This window comes from Heterocephalus glaber, unplaced genomic scaffold (genome assembly GCF_053883595.1).
Source record: "Heterocephalus glaber isolate CG9 unplaced genomic scaffold, H.glaber_assembly_v1.0 deba00001586, whole genome shotgun sequence".
In the NCBI taxonomy this organism is placed as follows: domain Eukaryota; kingdom Metazoa; phylum Chordata; class Mammalia; order Rodentia; family Bathyergidae; genus Heterocephalus; species Heterocephalus glaber.
The window spans coordinates 9,639,324-9,654,350 of NW_028258364.1; positions in this window are offsets into that span (position 1 = coordinate 9,639,324).

Consider the following 15,027-nt stretch of genomic DNA (forward strand, 5'->3'; position numbering starts at 1 on the left):
AAATATTCCCCTACCAGAGATTACAAACAAATTATTCTAAATGTTTTTGAATTTTTCTTTTCACACTTAAGTCTCTAATCATTGTTTTTGTGAGTAGGTTTCTTTACCTTATGCATTGATTAGCTTTCTCATGGCTGAGAAAAAGGAGGAGAGATTTATTTTGGCTTACAGCTTCAGTGGGTTTGATCCATGACAGAAGAGAGAAAAGGAAGGAGCCAGGAACGAGGGTATACCCTTTCAGATCACACCTCCAGTAAACCACCTCTTCTAAACAGGCTTCATTTCCTATCAGCACATTCAGCTGTGAACTCATCAATGATTAATCTACTGCTAAGTATAGTGCTCTGTGACCCAATCATCTTTCAGAATCCCCACCTCTGAATAAATGAGACTTTTGGGGAGCATATTAGATCTAAACCATAACACCTCAGAACCTCCCTCAGTTGTTTCTTTTTTTTTGGTACCAGGGATCGAACTTGGGACCTTGCGATTGCAGGGCAGGCAGCGGAACAACTGAGCTAAGTCCCCGGCCCCCTCAGTTGTTAATATGCACTGTGGGCCTCTCTGATGGCAGACAAAAGGCAGCATTTTCCTGTTGTATTTGGCCTTGGGTTTCTCTCTGAGAGGCATCTGTAGAGATACCTTGGAAACCACTTTTCTGTATAGTGGAATCTCACTTTATCCTATACCTAAAAGAGTTGCTGGGTCACTTCCTTGTGCTTTTTAAAATTTATTTAAAAATGAAGACCTTATTACCTTAATACCTAAAGTAAAATGTGGAAAAATAAGCAAAATCAGTATGTACACAGAATACTAGGTGGTATAAAATATAATGTGTAAAAAATTTTCAAAATAAAATATAAAAATTTAAAAATATAAATGCAGGAATATTTTTGTCTCGTCTTCATTCCATGGCACTCCTTTGGGGATGGGAATGTTGTGTGGAAGATTCTTGCCTGCTGGATTCTGCTACAGGTTTTGGTTTTGGAGGATTTGGGCGATAGGCATGTGGAGGGAAGGCAGAGAGGTGAACTGACATGTGCCCTAAAGGGCTGGAGAAGGGGTGGGACACAGGAGTTAGGGAGAAGGCGGGTATGGGCAAGCTTCAAGTCTTGGTTGCTGGGGTGCAGACTGGAAAGGGAGGAGTTTATTTATTTATTTATTTTTTTAAAAAGAGGCTCAAAAAGCAGCAAAGTGTGAGAGGGTGAGAATTTGAGAAGTACAATGGGGCTAAAAGAAATACTGTTGTGAATTATAAATTATACCTCTTTTTATGCAAATACATTTCAGAATAACTTTATAGTTGTTGGATTGCTTTATATTTTTTAATGCAACACCACAGTAAGACTGGCCAGTTGAGGCCCCAGGCTTATGCTACTTTTTTACTTATATGATTTTATTTGATCATAATAATAATCCAGTGAAATAGAGAGGACAAATATTATCTATCCCCATTTAATATCTGAGAATACTGACTCACACAAGCAAAACGACCACTAAAGACACAGTTTGAGAGTGAGTAGGCAGGCATGAAATCCAGATGAGTAAATGTAGATCTGTCCTTCCCTATACCATGCAGCCTGTAGGGAAGACTGGCTTGTGAAAGGAATATTTCCACAAACATTAATCATCTTGAAATAAAGTGGCTATTTTTTAGTATTTGAGTCTAACGATCACAATTACTGAAGAAATGCTACTCAAAGATTAGTAGGAAGTCCCTGTATCTTGTGTAATTTGTGAGATATTTTCACTGAGCTCAGCATTTCTCAAGTTTAGCTTACATAATGCTGACCATACTTTTTAAGTAAGGGAACCAGTAACAAGGGTAATTTATTCACAATCATAAGATGTAGCTCAAACTTTTCTCTATATTCCTAAGAAAATGATGGCAGAATGGCTATGATAGAGCCAACTTAAAATGTATATTAAAAAAGATTAAAAAGTTAACCAGACCTAGGGAAATAAGCCCACTAACAGTTCAATGAAATGGGAACAGAACACTTTATTTTCTGAGGAATGTACTTAATATTATAGCTGAGTGGATCTTATTTTGCCATTTATGAAATACATATGTATATTATATATTATGTGCAGTCTCATATGGCCAAAGTCAGTCCATTTTAAAACTGGAAATGAATATAACTTTATTTCTTGGCCCTATAGGAGGATGACAAATTATTCTAGGAGCAGGAAATATTTGAAGTGATAATTGTGACTTCAGTAGTGTAGTCCCTTCTATTTCTAACAAGTATCACCACTCCTAGTTAAAGATATGCCCTTCACCATTTTGACTTTTTTCCCTTCAGTAATGTGCTGGGATCCATTTCCTGCTGCAGTACTATGTTGGCTGTGGCATGGTCATTCTGAGTCCCAGAGAGGTTCCTCTCTAATAATGTGGCCCGGTGGGGACTGTCATTTCCTCTAATGAATGAAGTAAACCTGCGAGCATGCACACACTACAAACTGTAAAGTCAGATCTGTGGTCCTAACATAATAGCAACAGAGGTGATTCATAGTTTTTTTTAATGAGGTAACTGGTATTTAATAAGTTATTGATTTTCTTAGCATATTACTAAAGTTCTTCGGAATGTGAAAAAAAAGTCTCTCACTTATATAAGGCAGCATTGATTAAGTATGAATTCATACAGTGGGATTCTGGATGCTTTGTATCTCAGGGCCAGTGCATATTACCTGATTAGTATTGATTGTACTGGAGCCACTGGTGAATTCTCAAGGCATTGTTTTTAGTCAAGGAAGAATGAATTGTTTAGTGTGACCCGAAAATGACTTTGCAGTGGATCCAGAGAAAGTTGGGTTGTTGATGACTCAGAGAGAGTGACCATGGACTTAATTCTTTGAACCGAATATAGTTGTTCCAAACATTTCAATGTTATTGTTATGCTCAGGAGGGTCTCTGTTCATATTCCTATACTTCATTTTTTTCTTAAACACTTTTTCTTTATCTGGTACATTCTTTCTCCCCATTTCTTCTTTGCAAATTCATACTTATGCTCCAGAACCCAACTGGAAAGTCCTCTCTTTCATGGATTCATCGTTGATTCCCTTGGGATTTTTTTTCTCCTGGATCTTCTTACCATTCTTTGTTGTACATATGCCTTCAATACCCAGTGATAAATACCAGTAATTGTGTTTTTATATCTTCTTTCTACTAAATCATAAGATTCCTTTGGACAGGATAGTATATTAACTGTTATGCTTTTCTAGCTCCCAATGATGCTACTATCCAAGAAGGTATACGGTTGGCCGTGTGTAAATGGTTGTACTGTTACACTTTGGGTGCTATTTCTTTTCACCACTCAGGATCTGAAACTTCTGTTCCCACAGGATTTAAGTGGGCTTATAGTGCCTTGGAATGATACTCTCTTACTTCACTATTTATGGAGTGTTTGTTTGGGTCATTCATTTATCACAGTGGAGCGAGGTCATTGTTATATCCCATGTTAGATAAAGAAAATGGGGCTTAATACATAATTCTCCCATGGTCATGCTACTGGTAAAAGGTGAACCGGGGAGTCAAACTGAGATCTGTCTGACTAAAGCCCAGGTCTGCATAGAATGAATGACACTCTAAGCAAGGCCCACCTAACCTAGGAACCTGAAATTTTACCCGTAGAGTTTAATTTCTTGATTAATGTACAGGGACAGTGAGAAAGAAAGAATAGGAGTGGTTAATGAAACAATCAAATGAAGTGCAGTATTCTAATATGTTAGAATTGTGGTGAGCCATAATACTTTAATTTCTTAACCTGAAGCAGCTGACAATTAGTAAAAAGCTTTCCCTTCAGGAGTAGTTCACACGGGAAAGAAAGACCTAGGAGGGAACCATCGAGGAACCACAAGAAAAAAGTGGGCTAAAGAAGAGTAGAAGATGCTAAAGACCAGCCACAGAATAGAGGGAAGGAGTGGCAGCAGGAAATAAGGGGTTTCCTTGTCAGCGGAGGGAATAAAAACAAAGCCAACTGCCAACTAAAAACCTGCCATGATGATTCTTCTTTGTTTGTTTGCTTTTGTTTTTGTTTTTGAGACAAGATCTTGCTATGTATCCTGAACTCACTATGTGGCCCAGGCTGGCCTCAAACTTGCAGTGATCCTCCTGACTCAGTCTCCAGAGTGCTGGGATTACAGATGTGCACCGCCATGCCCGGCTGCCATGGTGATTCTTAATGTCAGTACTAAAATACTCTTCCCAGAGGGGCAGACCACTCCTGCATCCTCCCACCTGGGGCCACTCCTGGACCAACTTTAGGATGAGGGTCTCACATACTCTCTCTGCACTGGAGGTCACAGCAGAAGCATTGGAGTCCTATCTCTTCTGGTTGTATCTAGGCTCTGATCAGCACGGAGGTAAAAGTGCTACTTTGAATCCATCTAAATAAGAGGGAAATGTGATTCCCAGTGAACGTGTTGTATTGGTTTCCTATTGCTGCTCTAACAAATTACCACAATCTTAGTGGCTTAAAACAACACAAATGTATTCTCTTACAGTTCTGGCAGTCAGATGACTCAAAGGGTCTCTTGGGCTAAAATCAAGGTGCCAGCAAGATTTACATTCTTTTTCGGAGGTTCTCGGGAAGGAAACTTTTCTGCTTTTAGAGACCTCCTGCAGGTTTTGGCTTGTGCCCTCTTCTGCCAGCCTCAAAGCCAGCAACACAGCATCGTCCCATCCTCCACTCTTCTTTCTCATACTCATTCTCCTGCTCCTCATTTACTTCTGAAGACCCTTGTGATTACATTGGGTCACCTGGATAATAGAGGATAATCTCCTGATTGCCAACTCCTTCACTTTATCCTACTCACAAAGTCACTCTTTCCATATAAAGCACCATATTTACAGGTTATGGGGGTTAGGATTAGACAATTCTGGGGTGCCTTATTCATAAGAATTTAGAGTAGAAATTAGAGACCAGAGGCTGAGTTCCAATCTTGGTGCAGCCCTGGAGGAGCTTGTACTGTGGTGCAAATCTCAACCTCTCTGGACCATTGTTTTCTCCTGATCTCTATGTAAACTCTGCTAGGAGATTCTCTTCAAGAAATAGTGCCTTCAACTGAACACAGGGAGACACGGCTCCTGCTAATTAAAAGCTAGACTTGTTTTACACACCTGTAAATGACACTGTAGCATTTATTTAAGGCCACTTCTGAACATGTCATTAGTCCTTCTAATGGCATTTCTGCAAGCTCTCTGCTGATTTCTGCTTTCTATCCTACATTTACTTATACCTTGCCTACAGAGAGTGTAAGTTTTCAACTTCCCATCTTAAATAGGGGCCTCTAATTCTGTAGTGTGGCCAGTGCATTAAATATCCACAACCAAATTGCTTAACGCCCAGGTTTTTTACCCCCTTCAAATTAAAGCTTTTAAAATACCCAGGCTGTATGCTGGCTGAATGACATACACAGACTTTCTGCCGGCTCTGGGGGGCAGACGATACCGGTTCCTGTCAAGTTCTAAATCTGGATGCTTTTTTATAGTGGAACAACTAAAAGGAATTGCTGCCTTCTGATATATGACTACTACTTATTATAGATTGATCCATTCTGCAGCAGGGAGGTGGAAGGCAGGGAACTGTAGGAAGAACAAGAGCCAATCTTAGACCCAGGAGCAAGTAACCTTCTAATTGCCTTCTCCATGACAGCATCATAAGCTTCTTCATGGCAGCTTTATTTCACGGGGACCTGCCACACTGCTGTAATTTTCCTGGTGTCACTCATGCAGGTTTAAAAAATTATTGGCTTTATGGTTTTTATTTGGGAATTTGTCAAGGTTTCACATTGTGGAAGCCTTGAAGCAGTGGCCCTAGTACTCCATAATTTGGTCTTTAAAGGGATAGTGGTGGGTAACCGGCTCCGGCCCACGGGTGCCTATGGTGATCACATCCTTATGCCTGGCGGGGAAATCTCCGTAATTTTGTTATGCTACAGTAAACCTCTGCTGTCAGAAAACTCCATTCCAGGTTCCAGAGGATTCCTAGCATCCTGAGATGGGAGAAAAGCCTTTCAAGCTTCATGATCAGGTTGATATTTAAAGCTAATTCCCATGAAATGTACTTCAGGTGTTAGTAAACCCAGACTCAGGTCAGCAGATTCTGGCGATCAGGATTTACATACCCCTTTTATGACTCACAGTCTGGAAATGAAACGTATGTACTGAGTTCTGAGTCTCCCCCCCCCCCACCCTTAGGATCTCAAAGCCCCTAACAGATGTTCTTAGAAGCTTCGATTTTGAGGACTGGGTTGGCCTCCTGCCACTGTATGGACAGGTTTAATGAAAATTGTACCTCCCAAGCTCTCCCCCTAAGGGGGAGTAACTAGTCCCTGGTGCAGTTGCTGGGAGCACCCTGGGCCGGTGATGCTGTGTGTAAACACACCCGTACACACCTGCTTCTTCCCCAGCTCCCGTCTCTCCCAGTTGCCTGGGCCGGCTTCAGTTCCACGTATACCTGCTGGTGTTTATCACAGTCGGCTTTCCCCCCTCTGTGTGCCTCAGCAAAGCTGGTGCTTATTTGAGCAGCGGGCGATTTTTCTGAAGTGACCTCCACCGTGCGGGAGATTTATGGTGGCGTTTGCTTTCATTATGTGTGGAGGCTGCCTCATGAGCTCACTGCGTGGCTGTCAGAGGAAGAGCAGAATGCTTCCCAGAATAAGCCTCCAGTATTATCTTTGAACATATGTTCTTGATTAAATGAGAAGAGGAAAGTCTCTTCGTTTTTCCCATTTGGAGGTTAAAGTGGAGGGTTTGTCTAAAAACAGATTGCAGTAAATTGTGGGTTTATTTGAACAGTATGTCAACATTATTTACTCATGGAAAAAAAAATCTCAAATTGATAGGTTTCTTTTAATTACCTCATCCTGAAAGCTGCTCTCAACAAACAGCAAATATTTCAGAAGCCATTTGGATAAGTCTGGAAATGTTGAATTACTGGAAACCTGCCGAGAATAATACCTTTGAAAATGTTTCTGTAGTTCTGAGTATAAGAAAACTTGATTAGGAAACAGCTTGCTGCTCAGCAAACTAGGTATTGCCTTCTGTGATCTTGCTGGCCTCCTTGTAAAAGATGGCTTTTGATATTCTTGCCTAACACTGATCCCACCACACTGAAAAACAGGTACCTTTCCAGGGTTAGGTATCACTATCTGGCACTTGGACCAGAGCGAGCTTGTTTGACGCCACTACATTAATATTTTCCTCTTGGGTTCTGAAGCACAAAAGCTGAATGAAAGAAGATTCAATAACCAGGTAAGTTCTAGGCATATCCAAAAGGTTAGTCTAGCAAATGTAGGCCAAAGCATATTTCACCAGATAATGCCCTTTGACTTCATTGCTTGATCTTGACTAGATGAAAAAAAAATGTTCTACTGGATACAGCCGTTCCTAGCTTGTGTGTGGGGGGAGGAGGTACCAGAGGGGAAGAGGATGAAGAGACTTACATATAAGCCTAGGATGCGTCCTTCTGTGACTTCCTTTTCAAAACTGCTTGTGGTATTTGGCGCGCGCGCGCGCGCGTGTGTGTGTGTGTGTGTGTGTGTGTGTGTGTTGACAGGGTGGGTGGAGTGGTAGGAGGGAAGGACGGAGGGTATAAAGTACCTACAAGCAATGGTTGGAGTAGATTTCGGACCTACACACTATGATTCATCTTGGACCTTGAGTCCTTTGGGCGCATCCTTACTTCAAGTGACATTTCATTGCAGCAGCATGCACTGAGTTTACTCCTCAGGAAACTTAAACTGAGTATCTCATTAAGATTATTTCATTTGAAACTGCCATATGCAGGGATGATTTCAGGAATGCTGTATGAGCTGATAAAGTTGTACTTGTTGTTAAATATTGAAATCTCTACCACTTGATTAATCACTGCCTGAGACCTGTATTGTATCAGGCTCATGCTGGCCTTTTCTTCTAGAACTTCCTTCCAAACCTCCTCTAAATCCAGTAGCTAAAGACTTAGTGCCCAGCTCTGTGGGGACTTCCAGGACCTGCCTGGGACCTACAGCTGGCTGTTGAGACTCACTAGTGGTCAGAAATTCTGAATCCTGGGAATGTGTGCAGTTGGTAGTAGCTCAGCCTCAGAGAGACTGTCCTCAATGCCTGCCCTGACATCAACTCTCAGGCAGCCAGAATCCCCTGCTCCCTTGGTTTATGTGGAGCAGATCAGACAACAGAGACTTGCTAGGTAGTGCTCCCAGTCATGCCAACAAAAGTCACCTTTCAAAAAGAAGTTCTGAGCCATTTCAAAGCTTGTTTTCTTCCTATCCTTACATTACTTTTCCTCCACATACCAGTGTGAAGTCCTGAAGCCTTCACCGTGGAGACCAGCCCAGGAGCGGGAGGTGTAATTCTAGTCCCAGCTCCAACACTTAATAATTCCATGACCTTGGGCCAGGGACTTAACCTCCTCACCCTGCAGTTTTCTCTTCTGCAGAGTACAGCTGTTGGGCTCAATTCCTTCCAGCTGTAACAACAAATGATTTTTAGTCCTTAAATTTCTGTTTACTAGTCCATTCATCCACTCTACTGATGGATGTGCCATTTATGCTTCCAGAAGAGAAAGAAAAGATATTGTCAGTTAGTAAATAATACCTGAACACACATTAAGGTGAGAATGATGCCACTTTCCTCAACAGTCTGAAAGAGGAAGTTGACAGGCACAGGATGGGGCTGGCTTGCTCCACCCCTGCTGACATCAATCAACATGGGTGAACTCTGTAGCTCGGCTTGGCTGGTGAAACTTCATGTGGACAGGGCCACAACCACCAGTTCGTTTCCTGCTCTGCCCAGCTGAGGTCACCTGTCTCATGGTCCTGCCATGGCCACCATCTTTAAAATATGTGCTGTGGCTCATCAGGGGCCCTTAAATTAATTTATTATTTGATTTTTTTTTTTCAGTACTGAGGCTTGAACCCAGGTCCCAGGTCTGAGCTATATACCCAGATAGTTAACTTTTTGGCTTGAGACAGGGTCTGTCTAAATGGCTAAATTGCCTAGGCAAGGCTTGATCCTGCTGCCTCAACCTTTCAGAATGCGGAGATTACAGGCATATACCGCAACACCCAGCTAAATTAACTTATTATTAATAGGGAAACTAATCTCAACATGCAGGCAACAATGTCATAAACCTGACATAGGGTGCCATTATGTCATTAGTAGTATTTGCAGTAGTTTTTGATTTTGTAACTCATTTTGAGTATTGGTAATTATAATTTATATATTTTGACATTTCTTTATGATTTTGAAATATTTTAGCCCCTTAAATTATAACTTTTTTAAAATTTTATTTTATTGGTACATTTTAGGTATACAATATAATGACATTCATCATTGGAAATCTGCACCTTTACATAATCTCTCTCAGTTCTTATTTCTTTCCCCTTCCCCTGCCCTCCTTCAACCCCTCCATCCCTCCCTATTTACAAAGACTTTGTTTCCAGTTTTACATTTTCTCATATTAATTCCATTCCCTTCTTTCCTTTCCCCTACCTAATTCCTTCCTCTAAGATAATTATACCTTTTAGTCCTTATTTAGACTTTCAGTTTCTCACACTAGAGAAACTATTTGGTATTTACACATGTGTGTCCTGTTTATTTCACTTAAGAGTATGGCCTCAATGTGCATCCATTTAGCTATAAATATCTCTAGTTTCTCATTTTTTATGCCTGAGTAGTACTCCATTTTATTAAAAAAAACCACATTTTCTTTATCCAGTCTCCAGTTGATGGGCATCAAATTATAATTTTTAAAATATAACTTGGGAGTAATTTTGATGTAGAGGAGAGGGAGGAAAGACTTCACCTCTTATGTTGGAATAAATGCTGGTTATAATGTAATTACTAATATGTAGAACTGCATTGTATATATTTTTATTATCAACCTATCAATCAGTTATTGCCAGTAATAATTTTATGATCAATCTCTTCTACATGGAGATTTTACTTAGTCACATAACAGGCATTGATGAGGATGATGAGGATTAAAATACTGTGATATTGCTATTTGCTGTTGGCAGGAAGGTTGTTTTAGACTTGTTAGAGACAGAAGAGTTTATAGATTATGTGGAAGTCTGTGGTTTTCTTAGAAGTTTAATTTCTGGCCTGGCCTGTATGTCTAAGTGCTTCAGTGCCATGTCTTTATACACAAATGGTTGTGGTGTGGTCACCCAGGTTGGTTTTTTGGAAAGTGAATTTTAAATCTAGATTCTTATCTCATTTCTTTTTTCACTTTGACTTCTCAGCTTGTCCGCATAATGAAAATCCTACTAGGCTTGAACTCTAGCTTGATTTAGGATTTATAGGGTTTTTTTTTCTACAAGCCACATTGCAGACCAAAAAATTGAGCCAAAAAGGTCAATAAAGGTCAATACCTTTAAGTTAGACTTATTAGAAATCTTAGTATTTGCCCCATTAAGCACTCTTCTTAATTTAAGTGCAAAAAAATTATAATTTTCACTTCTAGATGCATGTACTAAATTCAAGATCCATAAATAATTGTTAAAGTACAACATGAACAAGCTCATGTTCCTTCAGCAATTTAACCTCTAATACCTCTCATGCTGAGGATTTTTAATTATCATTGTGATAACATTTTTAGATTTGGCCTGAACTTTACTACAGTGTCAAACGTACCAACCCACCCCGTATCCTTCTTTGTACATATGTGCATATGTGAAGGTCTCACAAGACTTTCATGGAAAAATGAAAGCTTATTCATCAGGCTCAGAAGGAAGAATCTTCACCTTGAGAGGACCAGCCAGGCATCATGATCAACACTTATTTTCAGGAGTCCTTTTGCTGGGGATTTCATACTTATTATACTGCTTTTATCACCTTGATACTTGTGGGAAACTCCTCCAATAATACTTAGCCCCAATGGTGGGCTCAACTATTTCCTTAATTCCCCAAACCACACAGTGTGGCTGTGATCAAAGTGGAACTTACAAAATGTTTAGGCACCAAAAACTTTGGGAACACAAAAAAGAAATGCACATTAAGGGTAACATAAAAACAGATGATCTGGTTTACAAGATTTAACTTGTGGTTTCTACCTCCACTGGAGGAAATCTTCCACCTCTACTACTTGGTGGAGGCTTCAGGCTAAGTCTCAGAGAGCTACAACTATTTCCTTCCTCGTTTGTCTCAGGCATTCTTTCTCCAACCTGGGACCTCTTTTCCTGGAACAATAGATATTGGGAATGTCCACTCCAGTGAACATTCAATCTCTCCCCAGCAGAGCCTTAACCTATGACCCCTGCAAGATCAGAACACGCCTGGATTGGCAGAGCATCCCTATGAGACATACAAGAGGTTAACAAGTGTTGATATTTGGGTACTGTAGGCAAGTCAGGATCAAACCCAAATGCTTTCTCATAATGATGCTTCTCACCCTTCTTTGTGTTTATAGCATATTTGAAAGTGTTAGTATTTTTCTTAACACCCTAGAAGAAATTGAAAATTAACAAGTCAACAATAATTATAAAACAATCATCTCTATGATGTAACAACTCACACTGTGTTTCATTGCTTTCCTACTGTTGAATAAAATAATATATTAATCTGACTTACTCTCAGGCCTATAAAAGCGTTACGGTTTAGAGGGAGAATATTCCCCAAAGGCCTTATATGTTCACAGGCGGGGCTGTTAGAAGGTGATTGGATCATGAGGGCATTATAGCTGACTTGCTTTTAAGAGGCAGGGCCTGGTTAGAAAATGGGGGTCACTGAGGGGTAACCTGGAAGATGTATCTCCCTCTCTGGCACCTTCCTTCACTTTCTCTCTTCCTGTCTGCCATGACATGAATGGCTTTCCTCTGCTCAGGCTCTTCCATCCTGCTATGCCTGCACTGGAGCCAGCCAACCAAGGACTATAACTGTGAGCCAAAATAAACATCTCCGTCTTTAAACTGTGGGTGTTGGGTATTGTCTCAGCAATGAGGAAAGTGGCTAAGAAAAAAGTTCTCCCTTGTTCTAATAAACACCTTTTTGTTTTGGTTTGCCGTTACCATGGTCTCATGTCTCACTCCCAGCATGTTGTTCCTTTGTTCTACACTATGTAGCTTCTGCCCACTGAGCTCTGTGGCCCATATGATGGACATCACAATAATAGACTACTCAGATGGTGCAGAATTAAAATTTGCATATCGTTCAAAAATTGTTAGCATGATTTTGCAGCTTTCTGTGGCATATCAAAGTGCCATAAGAGGTTGACTATTGTTGTATCCCATTAATAGGGTAACTACAACAAAATTCATTTTTTGCTGTACATATTTTTGGCAAATCTTGTTATATAAACTTGCTTCTACTATACATATATAGGAAGATATTTGCATTTAAATTTCCTACATGTGTGTGAATTTAGAGATGTGTGTATGTTTTCAATGAACAATATGTCAAGGAATTCTGGCTAAAACACAAAGATCTATATATGACTTTCTCAGTATGGGCCCTGGAGCATTGTAGTGTTGTGGCTACCTCAGAACGACGGGAAATGTTTTGCTATGAATTTCCTGTTCCTGGAAAATACATGTTAAAAAAAAAATCCTTTCTTTGCACTGTGTGCCAAAGTCAGAGGAAGCCCTTGAAAGGATTACTCAAGCTTCTACCTCCTCTCCTCCCCACCTCCAAAGTCTAATAATTCTAAAAAAGTAGAAACGGAAGAGCACTTGTCACTAAACTTCTTAGCACTTTAAAATAGCCAGATGTACTGCATGCAACTATGTCAAGTTTGGACTCACACCAGCCATGAAAATACTCTCTTTTTAGCAACTAAATTGCATACACATCACAAAGGATATTCTGAAAAGCAGTTTTCTTATTGCTTTATCTGGACTACTCACACATCAGCCATCCTCTATGCCCATAAATATTTTCCTCAGCTTGCCAAGCTTCCCCAGCCTTTCCTCAGTGCCTGAGAGGTGGCTTTGCATCAGTGGGTGGCTAGGAGGGCAAGATCACCGAATCTCAGACTCGGAAAGGAGATTGAGACTGTTTATATAATGTCCTTACTTGATATATGAGGAGACTGCAGCTCAAAGAGATTGAGTGGCTTAATGGAAGCCACAAGTCAGTCTGTACTAGAGTAGGAACCAGTTGCTTCTGTGTTGCTGGTTGACCGAAGGCTGTAAGTGCTGCACCATTAGCAAACCCTGCCAGATGCTTTGTAAATGCTAGGTGTCCATCAGAGGGTGAAGCCACCACAACTTTGTCTACTTCTCAGGAAGTGTCTAGAGTGAGAGGACCGCTTTCCTCCACCAACCCCTCCTGTCTCTTCTAAAACCACTGGGAAAGTACCAGAACTTTCAGTCTCATTTAAAACCAGAAGAACATAAAAATATAAAGTTTGTGATGATTCAGAGGCAAACTAATTCTTGCAGAATACTAACTTCAAAATAAGTGTTTCTTTTCAAAATGATAGGTACTTATAAGACAAAGTTTGTCTAAAATCAGTACAGTTGGAGGCTATGTTACAAGACCCTCCATGATTAACTGAAACCTTGGGTAGGACCAAACCCTACATATAAATATTCTATGTTTTTCCCTATACATAAATACATACCTACAATAATGCTTATAAATCAGGCACAAGAGATTAACAATAATTACTACTAATAAAATAGAACAACTTACAACAATGTGCTGTAAGAAAAATGTGAATGTGATCTCTTAAAATATCTTAGTTTTAGTAACTTCAGCATGCAGTTTATTTTTCTTTCCTTATTAAATCAAAAAAATTCACATTTTAACTTAAAGAAAGTACTTTAAGTACTTTTCAAGGACAATCTGAATGGCCTACATCACTGCTCTTGGGCTTTAGGGCCATTTTTAAGTGAAATGAGAGTTATTAGGATGTAGACACTCCACTCCTATGATAATCAGTCCATGGGCTAGAGATTTAGCTCAGTGGTTTCACCACCTGCCTGACAAGTGCAAGGTCCCAAGTTTGATTCCCCGGTACCAAAAAAAATAAAAAAGAGAAAGGGCCATGACAGTCAGTCTGATAACTGCAATGGCTTCTAAGTGACAACCAGCTCAGGTAGCATATGCAATAGGTATACTGGACAAAGGGATAATTCATATCCCACATGAAATGGAGTGGAAAGCTGTGAGATTTCTTTATGCTACCCAGAATGAAATATAATTTAAAACTTAAGAATTGTTTGTTTCTGGAATTTTCCAGTTAATATTTTGAGACTACTATTGACCATGGATAAATGAAACTACTGAAAGTGAAGCTATACTGGGGGTACTGCTATAGTTCTGAAAATGAAGGAGTTCATTAAAATGGCTTCATCTTCTAGCTTCATAATCTATTTTTACAAAGAAAAGAAAATGTAATGTTTCTGACATATTACTGTACAACATTCTGAGGTCCACTGGTTTGTGATGATTTTCATTTGTTTCATTCACATTATCTTAGTTTTTATTCTTCCTTTAAATATGATCTAGGGTTAGGGGTATAGTTCAGTGGAACTCAACCTATTCTCAACCAAACATTAGCTCCTAAACCATTCTTAGCACCTGACTTCAGAGAAGTCTTTCACTTGCTGCTTTGGTTTCGAATCAGTAGTTTTTAGTTTGCCTTTGTTTTTTGTTGAGTTTTTGGTACCGGGGATCGAACTCAGGATTTTGCGCTTGTGAGGCAGGCACGGTGTCGCTGAGCCAAATCCCCAGCCCATGCCTTTGTTTTTTTCCCCCCTAGTTGTTTTCATTTGAATCAAAAGAAGTAACTAAAATTTTATTTTATGCAAGATCTTGTTGTTTTACAGTAGTAGAGTCTCTAGAATATCAAATTTACTACATTGGGAAGCAGAAGTTGTACCTATAAATTTGGGCAGCTTTGTAAATACTCATATAGGGAGTAAGATGACCAACTGTCCTTATTACACTTACCTGTCCCTAAGAAGGAGTCACTTGGAGAAATAGTGTCAAAGATCTTTGTGTTTCCTAATACATGGAAAGATCCCTTTCAAAGAATCTATTTTAAAATTTCTAGTCTTATATAGTTTGGATGCGGTGAC